The 20,232-nt window shown below is 39.3% G+C and overlaps 1 long non-coding RNA gene across 1 annotated transcript; it reads left to right on the top strand.

The window, feature by feature from the left end:
- The first annotated feature begins 3,318 nt into the window (after positions 1-3,318).
- On the top strand, positions 3,319-19,529 carry LOC122012498. Its single transcript, XR_006120237.1, has 2 exons — positions 3,319-3,544; positions 19,258-19,529. It is a non-coding gene; the product is annotated as an uncharacterized LOC122012498 (long non-coding RNA).
- The last annotated feature ends 703 nt before the right edge of the window (positions 19,530-20,232 follow it).

Genomic DNA, 20,232 nt, shown 5'->3' with positions numbered 1-20,232 from the left:
CTCAGATGAAGAAGACAATGAACTAACCATTGAATTCATGAACCTTGTGAAAAGACTCTACAAGAAGAAGAAAGGTTTCAACAAGCGGGACCTAAAGAAGGCAGTCCAATCCCAGGAGGTCCAACCGAATTCTAAGGTAAAATTTGAGGTGATCTGCTAAGGATGCAACCAGAAAGGGCATATCAAGGCCAACTGCCCTAACCAAAAGGAAGCGAAGAAGCAGAGAAGGAAGAAGGCCCTGAAGGCGACATGGGATGAATCTTCCTTAGAAGACGACGACGATGAACTCGATCAGACGAGTTTACTTGCGCTGATGGTCCAGGACCAGATCAACTTGTCTGAGAGCGAGAGCGAGTCGGAGGCCGAGTCCGAGCGAAGCCACGGATTCATATCCGTTTCTGAAGGGCCCGATCCCTCTGTAAGTATCTCTCGACTCAATAATTTAGTTAATTATTTGTTATGAAAATTAGCTAAATCAAACCTAAGAGTCAAGTCACTTCTAAAGGAAGTAGAAGTCCTTAAAGAAGTGACTAACTCCAAATCTTTGACTGAACCAATTCAGACTGGAAACTCAACTCAAGTCCAAAAACTTGAAGAAGAGAATTCCAGCCCGAAAATTCAAGTCAAGGATCTGGAGAAAACACTAGAACGGTTTTCTTTAGGTTCCAAGAATCTTGGCCTAATTCTTGGGACACAAAGAGTCGTTTACAATAGAACTGGTCTAGGATTTAAACCAAAGAATAAATATAAATCTTATTTATCTCTTGTACAAAGAGCAAATAGAAAAATAGTCCAAGCATGGGTCCCTAAGTCCAAATTGATTAATTAAGTTGGACTTGATCAATATTGAATCCCGAAGGATCAAATACACTACCTCGATAGACCATATCGAGGCTATGATCCAGGGGGAGCAAACAGAAAGACGATAATAAAAAATTCAAAATTAAATTAAAAATAAAAAATTCAAAATTCAATTAAAAATTCTTAATTAGATTCAAAATTGAAAATTCAAAAATTCGAAATTAAATTAAAAATTAAAAATTCAAAATTCAATAAAAAATTCTTCAAAATTGGAAATTCAAAAATTCGAAATTAAATTAAAAATTCAAAATTCAAAATCTAAAATTCAATTAAAAATTCTTAATTAAATTCAAAATTGAAATTCAAAAATTTGAAATTAAATTAAAAATTAAAAATTCTTCAAAATTGAAAATTCAAAAATTCAAAATTAAATTAAAAATTCAATTAAAAATTTAAAATCAAATAAAAAATAGAAGGAGGATCCAGAATAGCTGGCACCCCAACTAAACTACCCGACTGGGTAACCGAACTTAATCTACCCGACAGGGTAACCGAACTTTACCTACCCGGCAGGGTAAATAGGGTTAGATTAAAATGGGCTAGGTTTAACTTGACCTACGGTACTGGTGAAGTATTGGATGATAGTACGTTGGTGAAACTTAGTCATCACATGTCTAGGAAGATATGACTTCGACCTGATGCATTTGGCTAAGTGGAACTGACCGAAGCTACCCTTTATGGATCATAACCAGTTAGACCAAGGTTTTGTATTAAGTTCAATGGATAGGACTATTTGGAAAACCTCGAAGGCATGGTTACTTTAATGATGTCCTTGTGACTCACCATAGCCCAGAAGTTTATCCAAAGAACGCTTACTTGTTGAACCCAAAGCTAAACCTGAATCTAACACAAAGTTAAACTAAACCCTAAAATTGAACCTCAATTCATCTCATAACAATTATAGGATTACCTGATTGAAAATTTAGATCGGATTAGATGATTAAGTAAAATTAAAATTAATTCAAAATTAAATTCATAATTAAAATTAATTCAAAATTAAATTCGAAATTAAAATTAATTCAAAATTAAATTCGTAATTAAAATTAATTTAAAATTATTTTTTAAACTTAATTAACTTAAATTATTTTCAAAACTTAATTAACTTTAATTATTTTTCAAACTTAATTAACTTAAATTATTTTTCAAAACTTAATTAACTTAAATTATTTTTTAAACTTAATTAAATTAAATTATTTTTTAAACTTAATTAACTTAAATTAGTTTTCAAAACTTAATTAACTTAAAATTATTTTTAAAACTTAATTAACTTAAATTATTTTTAAACTTAATTAACTTAAATTTTTTTTTCAAAATTAATTAACTTAAAATTATTTTTCAAAATTAATTAACTTAAATTACTTCTCAAATTAAAATTATTTTTCGAGAATTCAATTAACCTAAAGTTAAACTTATGTTTCAACCAATACAAACTCAATCACTTCACTTTCTTTTCATCAAATAGATTCCAATTCAAACAATTTATGTGTAGAAACATAAAGAATTGTATCAGTGGATGTTAGATAGTGGATGCTTCAGACACATGACTGGAGATAAATTAAAGTTCACAAAGCTCAAACTAAAGAATTTAGGATTTGTTACATTCGGCAATGACGACAAACTTAAGGTAATCGGAAGAGGTAACATCAAACTTAGTTCCGATTTTATTATTCAAAAAGTTCTATTAGTTGAAAACTTCATTTTTAATCTTCTAAGTATAAGCCAATTGTGTGATAGTGGATACTTAGTCACCTTTGACAAATCTAGTTGTTTAGTTAAAAATATTGAAAACTCTGAAATCACACTTAAGGGGCTTAGGAAAAATAATATGTACTCAATTGATCTACCCACTTCCTCAATAAAGTGTTTTCTAACACAAGATGAGGAAACTGAGTTGTGGCACAGAAAATTGGGTCACACTCACACCAGACTCATTTCAAAAATGAGTCAAAATTGTCTAATTAAAGGTTTGCCCAAATTAAAATTTATAGAAAATTCAATCTGTAATGCTTGTCAACAAGGAAAACAAACCAAGTCAACCCACAAATCAACTAATCTAGAAAGAACCAACTCGTTACTTAAGCTCCTTCACCTTGACCTATTTGATTCACATGGAGCCATATAACGATCCAATTTTCCCTATTTCGAGTCCCAAATGTCCATAAAAATATTTGGAAATGCTTTTAAAATATTCTAGAGATATTTAGAAATTTTTAGAGTATTTTTACGTAATTTTTGGAGGTCGTTTAGTATTTTTACAAAATAAAAGAAGTTTAGGCAAAAATCGTTGAAGGCGAGGTTCAAACCCATGACCTCGGGTCGGACTGACCCAAGCCAAAACCGGCTTGACCAACTGAGCTAGGAGATTTTTGTTAACTCTATGTAGAAAGAATTAAGGATATAGTATAGTTAGTAAATAAAATCCTAGTTATTAAAAGACCTAGGTTTCTTTTCTCCCGAGCCGACACCCTCTCGACGCCGCGCGATCCTTCTCCTCTCTCGGGCAGAAACACAGCGAATTTAGAGCACGCCTCCGGCACCGGCGAAGCTTTCTTCCGGCTAGCCTTCATCCGTGGGTGGCCATCCCGACGAAGGGAGCTCGGAAGCACAAAGGAGCCGCCGAGTTCGAGCGCCATCCGGAACCCTAGCCGCCTCTTTCCCTTGGTTGTAAGTCCAAGAACCCTCAGTAAGTACTACTCACCTGTAGTAGGAGTAGTTCCGAGTATTGCTTTGATGTCTTGGCTTTCGGAATTGAAGTTGTATGGATTTTGAAGTCTTTTGATTGCTGTCGTGAGCTCTTTGAGAAAGGATTGGGGTTTTTGTTTGATGATACTGCCGTAAGGAGAAGGGTTGGGGAAATAGAAGGAGGAGATTTCTTAAGTTTTGTTCCTGTTGTGTTGAATTGCCATAGTTAGTATTGTTGCTCAATTTCCTCTCCTTGCTGTCACAATGAACATGAAATGTTATGTGCCGTGTAGTGCTAGGTAGGTTGAATTCTTCAATTCTTCCTTGCTGTGTTGAGATGCCATTTCCGGATTATATATAAATAGCCTCGGAATTTAGTTTTGTTTCCAAGCCATGAGCATGAGATAGTTAGATATTTTCGTGGCTTAGTTTAGCATTTCAGCTGCAAATTTCCTGTTAAGATCCGAATAAGAACAGCCCATAGATTTCATATCATCTTTAGACTCTTCTTCTTGTTGGTTTACTAAGTAGGAATGGTATTTTTTTTAATATGCAGCCCTAAACTTGTTTGTTTCCAGTAACCGGGCATGAAAGCTTCTTTTCACAGCAGTATAGTTTTATTTCAATGAGCAGATTTCTAATTATGCTATTAGTAAAACTTAAGCAGTATTGTCTAGTTTTTCCTTTTGCTATTGAATATGCATGATCGGACTTCATGTTCTATTTCTTTGCTATAGATTTAAGCATGAGCAGGAGTTGAATTTGTTTTACTTTCACAGCTTGATCTTCACAGTATGCATAACTTGATTCCATTGCGTGCCTAGTAGTTAAATCTGTTTTTACAGCATGTTTAGAAAGCCTAAAATCACTTTCCTTTGCTCTATTTTATGGCATGATTAGTAAGCTCAAAGTTGCTCTCTTTTGCTTTATTTTGTAGCATGATTAGTAAGATTAGATTAGCTTTCTTTTGCTATCACAGCATGTTTAGTAAGTCCAAGTTAGCTTTCTTTTGCTCTATTTTATAGCATGTTTAGTAAGTCCAAGTTAGCTTTCTTTTGCTCTATTTTATAGCATGTGCAGAAAGTCTAAATTAGCTTTCTTTTGCTCTATTTTATAGCATGATTAGCAAGTTTGAATTAGCTCTCTTTTGTTCTATTTTATAGCATGATTAGTAAGTTCAAAGTCGCTCTCCTTCGCTTTGTTTAATAACATGCTTAGAGAGTTCAGATCTTCTTCCCTTGTGTATTTTCATATAGCATGCTTGGTTAGTTGTAATCTTATACTTGTTAGAAATATTTACAGGATTCTAATAAGTTCTAATAAAGGAGTATGAGAAGTATAAGTAAAGAAAAGACTAGAGTCTAGTTAAAAAGAGATAACTAGTAAATTAAAGTAAGAGGCTAGTACCCGACTTCCGAGGTTGTCGTTAAACAAATCCAGGTGACCAATTCCGAGGTCTTGGCCCTGGTAAGACCGAGGTCTTTATCCTCATAGGGCTGGAGGCTCGCTACCCCAGTCACTATTAGAGAGTGGGCAAAACAAAGATGGTACTAAGCCTGGGCCCAAGGAAAAAGAAAAGTAAAGAAGAAAGAAAAGAACAAGAAGAAGAAAGTAAAATAGAAATTAAAAGATTAATTTCTATTACAAGGATATAGGAAATTGAAACAAGTTTTATGCTTAGAATAAATAAAAGTTAGTTTCTTTAATTCTAAGCTTACAGTGTTAATTTCTTATTATCCTGTTAGATAGTGAGCATGTTTAGTATCCAGTTTCATTTTCTGTATACCATGAGCACATGCAGATTTGCTTTAGCATTTCAGTTTCAGTATTATTGCATTACTTTTTTATGCACTTCGAGTTTTTGTGAGATAGATTAGTACTTACTAAGCATTTCGCTTATAGATCTATTTTCTTTCCTCCTACTGCAGATAAAGGAAAAAAAACTAAGATATGAAGGGGAGGCGGCAGGATGGTGGTGGTGATGAAGGTGTGTGATGTCTGGACTGTGGAGAGATCCATGATTAGCTGACAAACCTGTTAAGACCTTCTATTTAATTCTTTTAGATTGCCTTAAGTGTTATTTTGAGTTGAGACTGTATTTAAGTTATTCCGCACTTGTAAGTAGTTCACTTGTATTATTGGTGGAGTGATGTAGTTGGTTGTTTGCTAGAGTAGTTTCTTTCTTTTACTGTTGATTTATTACTGCGTGGTTATGAATAAAATGTGTTCCAGCCACCTGTGGCTGCGTATATCTTGTGTATTATAGATTTGGTCACCGGTACAGGGGAGATTCTGCCGAAATTTTTCGGTAGGGTTTCCATGTGATTTTTAATCATACCGGTTAAGTAGAGTTAGTAGTTAAGTAACGGTCATCCTTAGAGAGTAGTAGTAGTAAGAAGGGTGGTCGTTACAGTTGGTATCAGAGCAGTGTTCTATTCTCCAGCATCACACACACATCAACATCATCCTCGCTGTCTCCAAGTAAGAAAGTATTTAAATCCTTTCTTTATTCTGCTTTTCTTATTATTAATTGCAGTATAGGATACTTATTTTTTAAGTGCTTAAGTAAGATAGAAGATTTTGTTTCCCTTTTCTTTATTCATATTTATGTATGATTAGAAGGGTTAGAGAGAGGATACCAAGTCTTTTTATTTGCATAATTAGATGTTAAGAAAAAGGATGTCGCCGTACCGTCCGTACTGAGGACCAAGATCATGAGAACGAAGGGCTTAGATCAACTGAGCTCAATCTCTCTGAAGTTGTTGCCTAACTCCAGAGACAAGTAGCAGAACAGCAGCAAGTGATTGCCAATCTGATGGCAAACCAGCAAGCAGTTCCTCCCCCTCCTCCAGCCATCACTACAGGGGCTCCACCAGCTACTCAGGGAGCCGTCACAGCATCCCAGAGACTAGAAGCATACCTTATACAGTGGCTGAAGCTAAAACCAGAGAGCTTCTCAGGCACGACTGAGCCCTGGGATGCCCAGGCTTGGTTTAAACACTGGAGAGCACTATGGAGCTTCTAGAAGGTCAAGTGCGCTTCTTTCTGCCTGTCTGCAGATGCTCGTATGTGGTGGGAGAGGATAAAGACCAAGAGAGCAGCTGATCAGATGAGCTGGGCAGATTTTCAGTTAGAGTTCTATGAAGAGTTCTATCACCAACAAGCACTATGAGGAGTTTATAGAGTTCAAACCAGCCAAGATAGAAGACAAGACAGTAGGGAGCCCGGAGCCCCAGTCAAGTAAGTGCAGAAGAACAGAAAGAAGGTAAGAAAGAGGGGGTTCGGGTGGTCTGTGAATATCCCGAGGTATTCCCAGCAGATCTACCTGGACTACCTCCCAATAAATGAGTGGATTTGAGATTGAATTGGTTCTTGGAACCGGTCCAATTTCAAAAGCTCCGTATCGCATGTCTCCAGCAGAGCTGAAGGAGTTACAAGAACAACTACAGGAGTTACTTGACAAAGGCTTCATTCGCCCCAGTCACTCACCTTGGGGAGCTCCTGTGTTGTTTGTCAAGAAGAAAGATGGAACAATGCGGATGTGCATAGATTACAGAGCTTTGAATCAAGTGACGATCAAGAACAAGTACCCCCTTCCCAGGATAAATGACTTATTTGATTAGTAAAGAGGAGCAACAGTGTTCTCAAAGATAGACCTACGCTCTGGGTACCATCAGCTGAAGGCGAAAGAAAGAGATATACCCAGAACGACATTCAAAACCAGATATGGACACTACGAGTTTGTAGTTATGCCTTTTGGAGTGACCAATGCACCTGCGGTCTTTATGGACTTAATGAACAGAGTGTTCAGAGAATATCTTGACAAATTTGTCATTGTATTCATCGACGACATTCTGGTCTATTCAAGGACCCCAAAGGAGCATGACACGCACTTGAGGATGGTACTGCAGACTCTGCAGCAAAAGCAGCTTTATGCTAAATTCTCCAAGTGCGAGTTCTGGTTAAATCAGGTGGCGTTTTTAGGTCACATTATTTCTAAAGAAGGTATTCAAGTGGATCCAGCCAAAGTGGAAGCGGTCAACAACTGGAGTAGAGCCAAGAACGTCAGAGAGATCAGAAGTTTCCTTGGTTTAGCTGGGTACTACAGGAAGTTCGTGGAGGACTTTTCTAGGATAGCCTCTCCACTAACAGCCCTCACCAGAAAGAACAAGAGATTCGAATGGTCAGATAAATGTGAGCAGAGTTTCCAAGAGCTAAAGAAGAGATTGATCAGTGCTCCCATTCTGACTGTTCCAGACATCTACAGTGATGCTTCCAAGATGGGCTTAGGAGTGTACTCATGCAAGAAGGGAAAGTCATAGCTTATGCTTCCGGACAACTCAAAGACTATGAGAAGAACTACCCTACTCATGATCTTGAGTAGTTTTGCACTTAAACTCTGGCGACATTATTTGTATGGAATTCAGTGTAGAATTTTCACATATCATCGAGTCTTAAGTATTTCTTCACTCGAAGGACTTAAACATGAGACAGTGCAGGTGGTCAAAGATTACGACTGTGAAATTCTCTACCACCCAGCAAAGCTAACGGATGCACTCAGCAGAAAATCTAGTGCATCACTGATGTCTTTGTCATCACTAGCCCTGCCACTACAGAAGGAGTTTGTCAGATTTTGGACTTGAAATTATCGAAGGACAGCTCTCTGCATTGACCTTAGAGTCTACATTGCTTGTGGAGATACAGAGAAAGCAAAGTGAAGATTCGGACATCCAGAAGATCAAGCAGGGGATACAGAAAGAAGACAACTCAGAGTTTAGAGTAACAGATAGCGGAATTCTTTATCAGGGGAGTCGCATTTGCGTGCCCAATGATGAGGAACTGATGAAGAAGATCTTAGAGGAAGCTCACAGTACACCATATTCCATGCATCCTGGTTCTTCCAAGATGTACCAAGATGTGAAACAGAAGTTTTGGTGGTCAGGACTCAAAAGAGATGTAGCTAAGTATGTCAGTACCTGCTTGACATGCCAGAGAGTCAAAGTAGAACAGTTCTTCAGCCTCTTCCAATACCAGAATGGAAATGGGAAGATATATCCATGGACTTCATAACCGGTCTTCCAAGAACCACCAATGGATATGATGCGATATGGGTAATAGTAGATCGATTGACCAAGTCTGCTCACTTCCTAGCCATCAAGGTGTCCCACTCTATAGAGCAGTTGGCCCAGCTATATGTTAAAGAGGTAGTCAGACTTCATGAAGTTCCTAAATCTATCATTTCTGATAGAGATGGACGCTTCACCTCACACTTTTGGGAGTGCGTTCAGAATGCACTAGGCACCAAACTCAAGTTCAGCACAGTTTTCCATCCACAGACTGATGGACAGACAGAGCGAGTGAATCAGATTTTAGAAGATATGCTCAGAGCTTGTGCACTGGATTTCAAGGGAAGTTGATGCAAGTATTTGTGCTTAGCTGAATTCGCCTACAACAATAGCTATCAGGCCACCATCAAGATGGCACCTTATGAGGCACTATATGGCAGGAAATGCAGATCACCCATATGCTGGCAAGAAGCAGGAGAGAGAAAAGAAATGGAAGTAGAGCTGGGTATTCAGACAGAGAATTGAGACTGCCCAGAACAGACAGAAGAGTTATGTTGACACCCGCCGTAGGCCATTGGAATTCCAAGTAGGAGATTCAATTTTCCTCAAGGTCGCTCCTATGAAGGGAGTGATGAGATTTGGCAAGAAGGGCAAATTAAGTCCTCGCTACGTAGGACCTTACCAGATCTTAGAGAGGATTGGGAAAGTAGCTTACAGGCTGGACTTACCACAAGACATGTCAGCAATACACAATGTGTTTGTTTCATGTCTCCATGCTAAAGAATGTTAGGACCAAAAGTAGCTAGAGGGGGGGGGGGGTGAATAGCTCGTCGCGTTCGCTCGGTGCTTGGCGTTGCTCGGCGTTGCTTGGCGTTGATTGTTTCTTCAAGAATATGCAGCGGAAAATACAGAAACAAATACACCCACGCTAACACTAGGATTTTACTTGGTATCCACCTCCAAAGGAGGTGACTAATCCAAGGATCCACACCATGCACGCACCCTCCACTATGAAACACTCCTTTTCGGTAACTACCGAGGGCGGAGAAGCCCTACAAGACTCTCGGTACAAGAAGAAGGAAAGGGAAACAAAATACAAGCACAAAACTTACAATGAATGCAGAAAACCCTAACCCTAGCTTCTCTTCTTGCCTTTGATCCGCCTCTTGACTCGGAGAGCTTCCAAGAACCTTCAAGGGCGATCACGAGCTTTGAGAGTGTTGTGGAGGAGCTGATCCGAGATGAAACGGTGAAGAGATGCAGAAGGAATCGAAGCCTTTATCGGCGCCAACGGTCAGATCCCGATCGATTCGAATGTTCCCAATCGATCGGGAGGCTTTGGATCGATCCACGGATCGATCCGAGCCTCTGGAAGAGCTCGGATCGATCCACGGATCGATCCGGCGCTTATCGCGTGAAGCAGCCGCGTCCCAATCGATCCACGATCGATTGGACATCTGATCGATCCACGGATCGATCCGGAGGCTCCCGTCGGATCGATCCACCGATCGATCCAATCTACTGATCGATCCAACACTTGGTTTTGCCCAAAACCATGTTCCAAGCCTCTCAAACCAACATCCGGTCAACCTTGACTGTTGGTACATCATGCCTAGCATCCGGTCACTCCTTTGACCTACTTCCCAAGTGTCCGGTCAATCCTTTGACCCACTTAGACTTTTCTATTCATGCCAAGTATCCAACAATCCTTTGACCTACTTGGACTTCCCAACACCGATGTCCGATCATCCTTGATCCATCCGGATTTTCCTGCCGGCTTCACTCACGGGACTTTCACCTAGCTTCACTCACTAGGGTTTTCCATCCGCCTAGCTTCACTCACTAGGGCTTTCACCGGCTTCCTCACCAGGACTTTCACTAGCTTCACTCACTAGGGTTTTCCTTAGCTTCACTCACTAGGGCTTTCACCGCTTCACTCACCGGGACTTTCACCTAGCTTCACTCACTAGGGTTTTCCTTCTGCTCAGGACATTCACCTAGCTTCACTCACTAGGGTTTTCCTTCTGCCTCACAGTATCCGGTCAACCTTGACCTACTTGACTCTTCTTCAATCAATTTCTTATTGTCAAACATCTAAACTCAAACCAAGACTCAGCTTGGTCACCCAGGTCAACCTTGACCTGAGGGATATTGCACCAACAATCTCCCCCTTTTTGATGTTTGACAATACCACAATAACACTTACAATACCACATGTAAGTTAGGCTAATCCTATAGCCTCAATCTTCATGCCACTAGATAATGAACATATAAATTAAGCTCTTCATTCTCCCCCTACGAGGGCACACTCCCTCTAGGTAATGAAAGCCTAACTTATACTCATTCATAGGTCCTTTCATTCTCCCCCTATTGGCACACATCAACCCATCTTTGGGCACACATCAAACCATGCCCCAATTTTGGGTACACATCAACAAATTCATTTGTTGAAAACTCTCCCCCTAAAGAGTTGCTCATCGTTGTTCACAACATCACTCGTTGTGATCAACACGATAATGAAGGTCCCATACCCTTCATTTATCCTTAACTTCTCCCTCAATGTAGACAAATACCCAACCTTGAGCATTATCTAACCACTTGAGTTCCCACTTGAAATAATGAGGATATCCACTCCCCATTTCAAGTTCAAAAGCTCATACATGAGCATTTTCTTTAAAGAAGGTTAACCACCTTCCAAGGTTCATGAAAAGTAATTTTTCATGTCTTTAAAGAGTCCCTCCCCCTAAAGACATGGTGGTGACTTCTGTCATTGCACCAACAATGACTTGGAATCCCTAAACCTTTAGGAAACCCAAATTTAGAAGTTCTGAGGTTCAAATACTCAAAATTTGAAACAAACCTCAACCTAAACTTCAATGAAACCTTCCTTAACCAATCCATCCTTGTTTTCACATGAAAACACCCTTTGTATGTATACAAATGTATTTTAGGGGTTTGGAATAGTTACCTAGACTCAAAGAGGTTCAAAGATGCTGAAATCAAGCCTTCCCAGCCAAAATCAGCAACTTGGATCGATTGGAGTTGGGTTCCAATCGATTGAACCTTTCTGAATCGATCCACTGATCGATTCAGACTACCTGGATCGATCGGCTGATCGATCCAGCGAGCTTCTGCTCGCGGGAATTGCCCCACGGATCGATTCGAGCACTCCAATCGATCCATGGATCGATCGGAGCTCTGATAGTTGCTGAAATTCCATTTCAGTCAACTTCAGAAACCCCTAGAAAATTCTACAAAAATCCAAAAATCATGAAATTTCGTGTAGACATTATTTAGGGCATACTTAATCATGGAAAAATAGCTTTCTATGAAAATACATCATATTTTCAAAGATTGACACAAACTTGAAAACTTGCAAAAACTTTAGTGTTTTTCTTCAGGTTTGTGTCTAACTATTCAATGGTGATTACTATCAAAAGATAGCCTTCACCAAAGTTTTCCAAAAACATTTTAAAAACATTTTCAAAACCAATATCCCATCATGTTCCTTGGGCATAATGGACATGACTTGTACATTAGCTTTCCCAATGATGGGAAAACACATAACTATGTGTTTTGATGAACCTAAAAACTCAAAAGAATGCACTAAATCAACATGTTGAGTTTTGTTCATCATCCTAACATCTCACTTGTATCTATTGTGGACAAAACACATACAAGTCACCTTATAGTCTTTGTGAGATGTAGATTTTGGTTTTTGCCCTAATCTAGGGATCATGCATATTTATCTAGGCATTTTAGAAATATTAGACATCCACCTAGGATGTCACTCGTTAATAAATGTTGTTAAATGCCATTTGTCCTTAATTACAAGGAATTAAACTTAATGCATGATAATGTTATGGCATACATCAAAAGAAAATAATTTTCAAAAGAAAATATCCTATTACTACATGATGTATGAATGTCATGACATGGTATTTTTGGATTTTTCATAATAAAACATGAATGCAAAACTAAACATGATGTCATGGCATATGATGGGCAAACAATCATGGCAAGATTTAGCATAAATAAAATATACCTAGATTAACTATCTAAGTATCCTTAAAGTCTTAGCTAAACTTACACCTTAAACCTAGATTGCCCTAAAGTGCTACAAGAGAATGCCAAAGCCTAAATTGGCATTTCTAATTTCCTTGATTTAATGTATGCCAATTGAAAATAAACATGTCCTCAAATGTTGGCATATTCCATTTTTCCTCAAGAGTGATTACATAAATCAAGGCCCGGATTGCATTAAATTTCCAAGAGAATACCAAAATCCCAACTTGGTATTTCTCAAGGTTTTCCCAATTTGTGCCATTTTAAGATAAAATCAATTTTTCACCATTAGACACATTTTACTCTTTCAAGGAGTAATCAATAATTCCATTTCATTTTCAAAGGTTAACTAAAACCTTGAAAATGCTCCTTGAGTGTCAATTTCCTCAAAGTTGGGTTAACTACCCTTCTAATCAGAGTTGACACTCTCTAACCCATCTATGGGGTAGAGAAGATGCTCCTAGGAACCCAATACCTATTGGTGCTCCTTGGATGCTCTAGGTACTCACTAGGGATAACTTCCCTATATACCTTCCTAGTGACCTTGTTGGGCTTCTTAGAAGCCTTGGTCACATTTTCTAGGTCAACTCTAGGGATAGCTTCCCTTGTAACCTTCTTTGTAACTTTCTTAGACTTCTTAGAAGTCTTAGTCACATTTATTGCAAAAATACTCTTAGGGATGACTTCCCTAGTATTCTTGGCTTGACCACTAGACCTAGGGTTTGTTCCATAACTATATGGAACTCTATGGTAAGAGGGCACATCCTTCTTAGCCTTTGGTTTGTATCCCAAACCTCTATGGCCATTAGATGACCTTTGTGCTCCTAGACCTAGGTTATGCTCATTTTGCCCTTTTAGGATATTTTCCATCCTTTTTAGGGTCCTTTCCATTTTATCAAGCCTTGACCTCAAGACTTGATTTTCTATCACTAAGTCCTTAGTTTTAGATTTTTCATTTGATTCATGAGCATATTTGTTCTTGGGCTTGTATCTAAAATCTTTAGAGTTATTGCCCAAGTGTCTATCTACCTTCCTAACCTTAGGTTGGGTAGTTTTGGCATGTAGGGCCACATGTTTTTCCTTAAAGCCCTCATGCTTTCTATTCTTATGGTAAATTGCATTAAAATGATAAAAGTTAGAACTATCATGCTTTTTACCATAATGTAAAGGAGTAGGCTCAATAAATGTTACCTTCTTCTTTACCTTAGAGACTCCCCCTTGACTAGAGCTTCCTCCATGAGCCTTGACCACCTTCTTCCCCTTAGGGCATTGACTTCGGTAATGCCCCTTTTGATTGCAAGAGAAGCACACGATGTGCTCCTTGCTCTTCTTTGTTCCGGGGATGGTCTCCTTGGGCTTCTCCTTGCCCTTTTGTGCCACTTGGCCCTTTTTCTTGGCCAATTTAGGGCATTTGCTCTTGTAGTGCCCACTTTCCCTACACTCAAAACATATTATATGATTTTTATTTTTAATTGAAATATTTATACCTTTGCTTGTAGGGGTGGCATCTTTCCCTTTGGATCCGGAGGTAGAAGCTTCCTCTTGATCCGATCTTGATTCTCCTCCATTTGATTTTTCTTGACTCGTGGAGGTAGAAGCTTCTTCAATCTCTTCATCTCTTGACCCGGATGTAGAAGCTTCTCCTTCTTCTTGATCCGGTGTCACCAAGGATTGCTCCCCCTCAATCCTAGAGGTGGAGGCTTCATCATCTTGAATATGAAACAAGGAGTATGCTCCCTCCTTGTTCCCTTCGTTGCATTCCCTTGAAGATGAAGCTTCTTCTTGAACTTCTTCTTCGGAGGTTGAGCATCTCTCAACCTCGGAGTCCTCCTCTTGGTCTTGATCCAATGAGTCGCCCTCTTTGGATTCTCCTTGATTTGGTACAGTGGAGGGGATCTCATGAATTCTTGCCAATTTGCTCCAAAGCTCCTTGGCATCTTCAAACTCTCCAATTTGTTCCAAGATGTTGCTTGGCAATAAATTGACCAAAAGCTTGGTCACTTTGTCATTGGCCTCACATCTTTGGATTTGGTCTTTGCTCCACTTGCTCCTTTTGAGTACTTTGCCCTTGGAATTTATGGGAGCTTCAAAACCTTCCATGAGAGCAAACCATTGCTCTATCTCCATCATAAGAAAATTTTCGATTCTTGATTTCCAAGAATCGAAGCTTGTAGATGAATATGGTGGAGCCACCCTTGTGTCAAATCCAAGTCCATCTTGGAATTGCATCTTGAAGTTGAGCTTGATAAAATCTTGAACTTGAAGAATTTGCTCCAACTTCTTCACCCTCTAGCTTTTCTTGTTATGCTTGACCCTTCCGGCGATGATTCCGGTGAAGAGCGGCCTTGCTCTGATACCACTTGTTAGGACCAAAAGTAGCTAGAGGGGGGGTGAATAGCTCGTCGCGTTCGCTCGGTGCTTGGCGTTGCTCGGCGTTGCTTGGCGTTGATTGTTTCTTCAAGAATATGCAGCGGAAAATACAGAAACAAATACAACCACGCTAACACTAGGATTTTACTTGGTAGCCACCTCCAAAGGAGGTGACTAATCCAAGGATCCACACCACGCACGCACCCTCCACTATGAAACACTCCTTTTCGGTAACTACCGAGGGCGGAGAAGCCCTACAAGACTCTCGGTACAAGAAGAAGGAAAGGGAAACAAAATACAAGCACAAAGCTTACAATGAATGCAGAAAACCCTAACCCTAGCTTCTCTTCTTGCCTTTGATCCGCCTCTTGACTCGGAGAGCTTCCAAGAACCTTCAAGAACTGGCGATCACGAGCTTTGAGAGTGCTGTGGAGGAGCTGGCGAAGATCTGAGATGAAACGGTGAAGTAATGCTGAAGAAATCGCACGCCAACAGCTATAAACGACGCCAACGGTCGGATCCCGATCGATTCGAATGTTCCCAATCGATCGGGAGGCTTTGGATCGATCCACGGATCGATCCAAAGCGCCTCTGTGACGCACCGGATCGATCCACGGATCGATCCGGCGCTTATCGCTCGCGACAGCGTCCCAATCGATCCAGCGATCGATTGGAACATCTGGATCGATCCACGGATCGATCCGAGCATCTCGTCGCTCAAGGCTCGATCCACTGATCGATCCAGCTCCTGGATCGATCCACTGATCGATCCAACACTTGGTTTTTGCCCAAAACCAAGTTCCAAGCCTCTCAAACCAACATCCGGTCAACCTTGACCTGTTGGTACATCATGCCTAGCATCTGGTCACTCTTTTGACCTGCTAGGACTTCCCACCAAGTGTCTGGTCAATCCCTTTGACCCACTTAGACTTTTCTATTCATGCCAAGTATCCAGTCAATCCTTTGACCTACTTGGACTTCCCAACACCAGATGTCCGATCATCCTTGATCCATCTGGATTTTCCCTTGTCTGGCTTCACTCACCAGGACTTTCACCTAGCTTCACTCACTTGGGTTTTCCATCTGCCTAGCTTCACTCACTAGGGCTTTCACCTGGCTTCACTCACCAGGACTTTCACCTAGCTTCACTCACTAGGGTTTTCCTTCTGCCTAGCTTCACTCACTAGGGCTTTCACCTGGCTTCACTCACCAGGACTTTCACCTAGCTTCACTCACTAGGGTTTTCCTTCTGCCTGGCTTCACTCACCAGGACTTTCACCTAGCTTCACTCACTAGGGTTTTCCTTCTGCCTGGCTTCACTCACCAGGACTTCCCTGTCAGGTATCCGGTCAACCTTGACCTACTTGACTCTTCTTCAATCAATTTCTTATTGTCAAACATCTAAACTCAAACCAAGACTCAGCTTGGTCACCCAGGTCAACCTTGACCTGAGGGATATTGCACCAACAAAGAAGTGTCTCCATGACCCGAGTCAAGTGATTCAGCCTCAGTCAGGGCAGATCCAAGAGGATCTTAGTTATGAGAACAGACCTGCACAGATAGTGGACAGAGCAGTTAAGAGATTGAGAAACAAAGAAGTACCACTAGTGAAGGTCGTCTGGCAGAACCAGAAGCATGAGGAAGTCACTTGGGAGCGGGAGGACAGCATGAGACAGAAGTATCCAGAGCTATTCTAAGTTCGAGGACGAACTTTTTATAAGGTATGGGGATTGTAACGACCCAATTTTCCATATTTCGAGTTCCAAATGTCCATAAAAATATTTGAAAATGCTTTTAAAATATTCTAGAGATTTTTAGAGTATTTTTACGCAATTTTTGGAGGTCGTTTAGTATTTTTACAAAATAAAAGAAGTTTAGGCAAAAATCGTTGAAGGCGAGGTTCGAACCCACGACCTCGGGTCGGACTGACCCAAGCAAAAACCGCCTTGACCAACTGAGCTAGGAGATTTTTGTTAACTCTATGTAGAAAGAATTAAGGATATAGTATAGTTAGTAAATAAAATCCTAGTTATTAAAAGACCTAGGTTTCTTTTCTCCCGAGCCAACACCCTCTCGACGTCGTGCGATCCTTCTCCTCTCTCGGGCAGAAACACAGCGAATGTAGGGCACGCCTCCGGCACCGGCGAAGCTTTCTTCCGGCCAGCCTTCATCCGTGGGTGGCCATCCCGACGAAGGGAGCTCGGAAGCACAAAGGAGCCGCTGAGTTTTGCTCCATCCGGAACCCTAGCCGCCTCTTTCCCTTGGTTGTAAGTCCAAGAACCCTCAGTAAGTACTACTCACCTGTAGTAGGAGTAGTTCCGAGTATTTCTTTGATGTCTTGGCTTTCGGAATTGAAGTTGTATGGATTTTGAAGTCTTTTGATTGCTGTCGTGAGCTCTTTGAGAAAGGATTGGGGTTTTTGTTTGATGATACTACCGTAAGGAGAAGGGTTGGGGAAATAGAAGGAGGAGATTTCTTAAGTTTTGTTCCTGTTGTGTTGAATTGCCATAGTTAGTATTGTTGCTCAATTTCCTCTCCTTGCTGTCACAATGAACATGAAATGTTATGTGCCGTGTAGTGCTAGGTAGGTTGAATTCTTCAATTCTTCCTTGCTGTGTTGAGATGCCATTTCCGGATTATATATAAATAGCCTCGGAATTTAGTTTTGTTTCCAAGCCATGAGCATGAGATAGTTAGATATTTTCGTGGCTTAGTTTAGCATTTCAGCTGCAGATTTCCTGTTAAGATCCGAACAAGAACATCCCATAGATTTCAGATCATCTTTAGACTCTTCTTCTTGTTGGTTTACTAAGTAGGAATGGTATTTTTTTTAATATGCAGCCCTAAACTTGTTTGTTTCCAGTAACCGGGCATGAAAGCTTCTTTTCACAGCAGTATAGTTTAATTTCAATGAGCAGATTTCTAATTATGCTATTAGTCAAACTTGAGCAGTATTGTCTAGTTTTTCCTTTTGCTATTGAATATGCATGATCGGACTTCATGTTCTATTTCTTTGCTATAGATTTAAGCATGAGCAGTAGTTGAATTTGTTTTACTTTCACAGCTTGATCTTCACAATATGCATAACTTGATTCCATTGCGTGCCTAGTAGTTAAATCTGTTTTTACAGCATGTTTAGAAAGCCTAAAATCACTTTCCTTTGCTCTATTTTATGGCATGATTAGTAATCTCAAAGTTGCTCTCTTTTTCTTTATTTTGTAGCATGATTAGTAAGATTAGATTAGCTTTCTTTTGCTATCACAGCATGTTTAGTAAGTCCAAGTTAGCTTTCTTTTGCTCTATTTTATAGCATGTTTAGTAAGTCCAAGTTAGCTTTCTTTTGCTCTATTTTACAGCATGTGTAGAAAGTCTAAATTAGCTTTCTTTTGCTCTATTTTATAACATGATTAGCAAGTTTGAATTAGCTCTCTTTTGTTCTATTTTATAGCATGATTAGTAAGTTCAAAGTCGCTCTCCTTCGCTTTGTTTAATAACATGCTTAGAGAGTTCAGATCTTCTTCCCTTGTGTATTTTCATATAGCATGCTTGGTTAGTTGTAATCTTATACTTGTTAGAAATATTTACAGGATTCTAATAAGTTCTAATAAAGGAGTATGAGAAGTATAAGTAAAGAAAAGACTAGAGTCTAGTTAAAAAGAGATAACTAGTAAATTAAAGTAAGAGGCTAGTACCCGACTTCCGAGGTTGTCGTTAAACAAATCCAGGTGACCAATTCCGAGGTCTTGGACCTGGTAAGACCGAGGTCTTTATCCTCATAGGGCTGGAGGCTCGCTACCCCAGTCACTATTAGAGAGCGCGCAAAACAAAGATGGTACTAAGCCTGGGCCCAAGGAAAAAGAAAAGTAAAGAAGAAAGAAAAGAACAAGAAGAAGAAAGTAAAATAGAAATTAAAAGATTAATTTCTATTACAAGGATATAGGAAATTGAAACAAGTTTTATGCTTAGAATAAATAAAAGTTAGTTTCTTTAATTCTAAGCTTACAGTGTTAATTTCTTATTATCCTGTTAGATAGTGAGCATGTTTAGTATCCAGTTTCATTTTCTGTATACCATGAGCACATGCAGATTTGCTTTAGCATTTCAATTTCAGTATTATTGCATTACTTTTTTATGCACTTCGAGTTTTTGTGAGATAGATTAGTACTTACTAAGCGTTTCGCTTATAGATCTATTTTCTTTCCTCCTATTGCAGATAAAGGAAAAAAAAACTAAGATATGAAAGGGAGGCGACAGGATGGTGGTGGTGATGAAGGTGTGTGATGTCTGGACTATGGAGAGATCCAGGATTAGCTGACAAACCTGTTAAGACCTTCTATTTAATTCTTTTAGATTGCCTTAAGTGTTATTTTGAGTTGAGACTGTATTTAAGTTATTCCGCACTTGTAAGTAGTTCACTTGTATTATTGGTGGAGTGATGTTGTTGGTTGCTTGCTAGAGTAGTTTCTTTCTTTTACTGTTGATTTATTACTGCGTGGTTATGAATAAAATGTGTTCCAGCCGCCTGTGGCTGCGTATATCTTGTGTATTATAGATTTGGTCACCGGTACAGGGGAGATTCTGCCGAAATTTTTCGGTAGGGTTTCCATGTGATTTTTAATCATACCGGTTAAGTAGAGTTAGTAGTTAAGTAACGGTCATCCTTAGAGAGTAGAAGTAGTAAGAAGGGTGGTCGTTACAAGCCAAGTCACTAAGCAAGAATTAGTATTGCTTAGTGATAATTGATGACTACTCTAGGTTCACCTGGGTAAAATTTTTAAAAACAAAAGATGAAACTTTTGAAGAGTTTAGTAATTTTTGCAAGTTAACATAAAATGAAAAAGATACTAAAATTAAAAGAATAAGAAGTGATCATTGGGGGGGGGGATTTGAAAATCATAGGTTTACCTAATTCTGTAAAATCAATGGATACCAACATGAATTTTCATGTCCTAGAACCCCCCCAACAAAACGGTCTAGTGGAACGTAAAAATAGAACCCTACAAGAAGCCGCTAGAACCATGCTAAATGAGTATAACTTAAATTATCAGTTTTGGGCCGAAGTCATAAATACAGCAAATTATATTCAAAATAGAATTCTAATTAACAAATTTCACAATAAAACTCCTTATGAAATGTATTATAATAAAATTCCCAACCTAAACTATTTAAAAGTTTTTGGATGTAAAGT

Source organism: Zingiber officinale, chromosome 8A (genome assembly GCF_018446385.1).
Source record: "Zingiber officinale cultivar Zhangliang chromosome 8A, Zo_v1.1, whole genome shotgun sequence".
Classification (NCBI taxonomy): Eukaryota; Viridiplantae; Streptophyta; class Magnoliopsida; order Zingiberales; family Zingiberaceae; genus Zingiber; species Zingiber officinale.
This window is presented reverse-complemented; position numbering and strand designations above follow the sequence as displayed.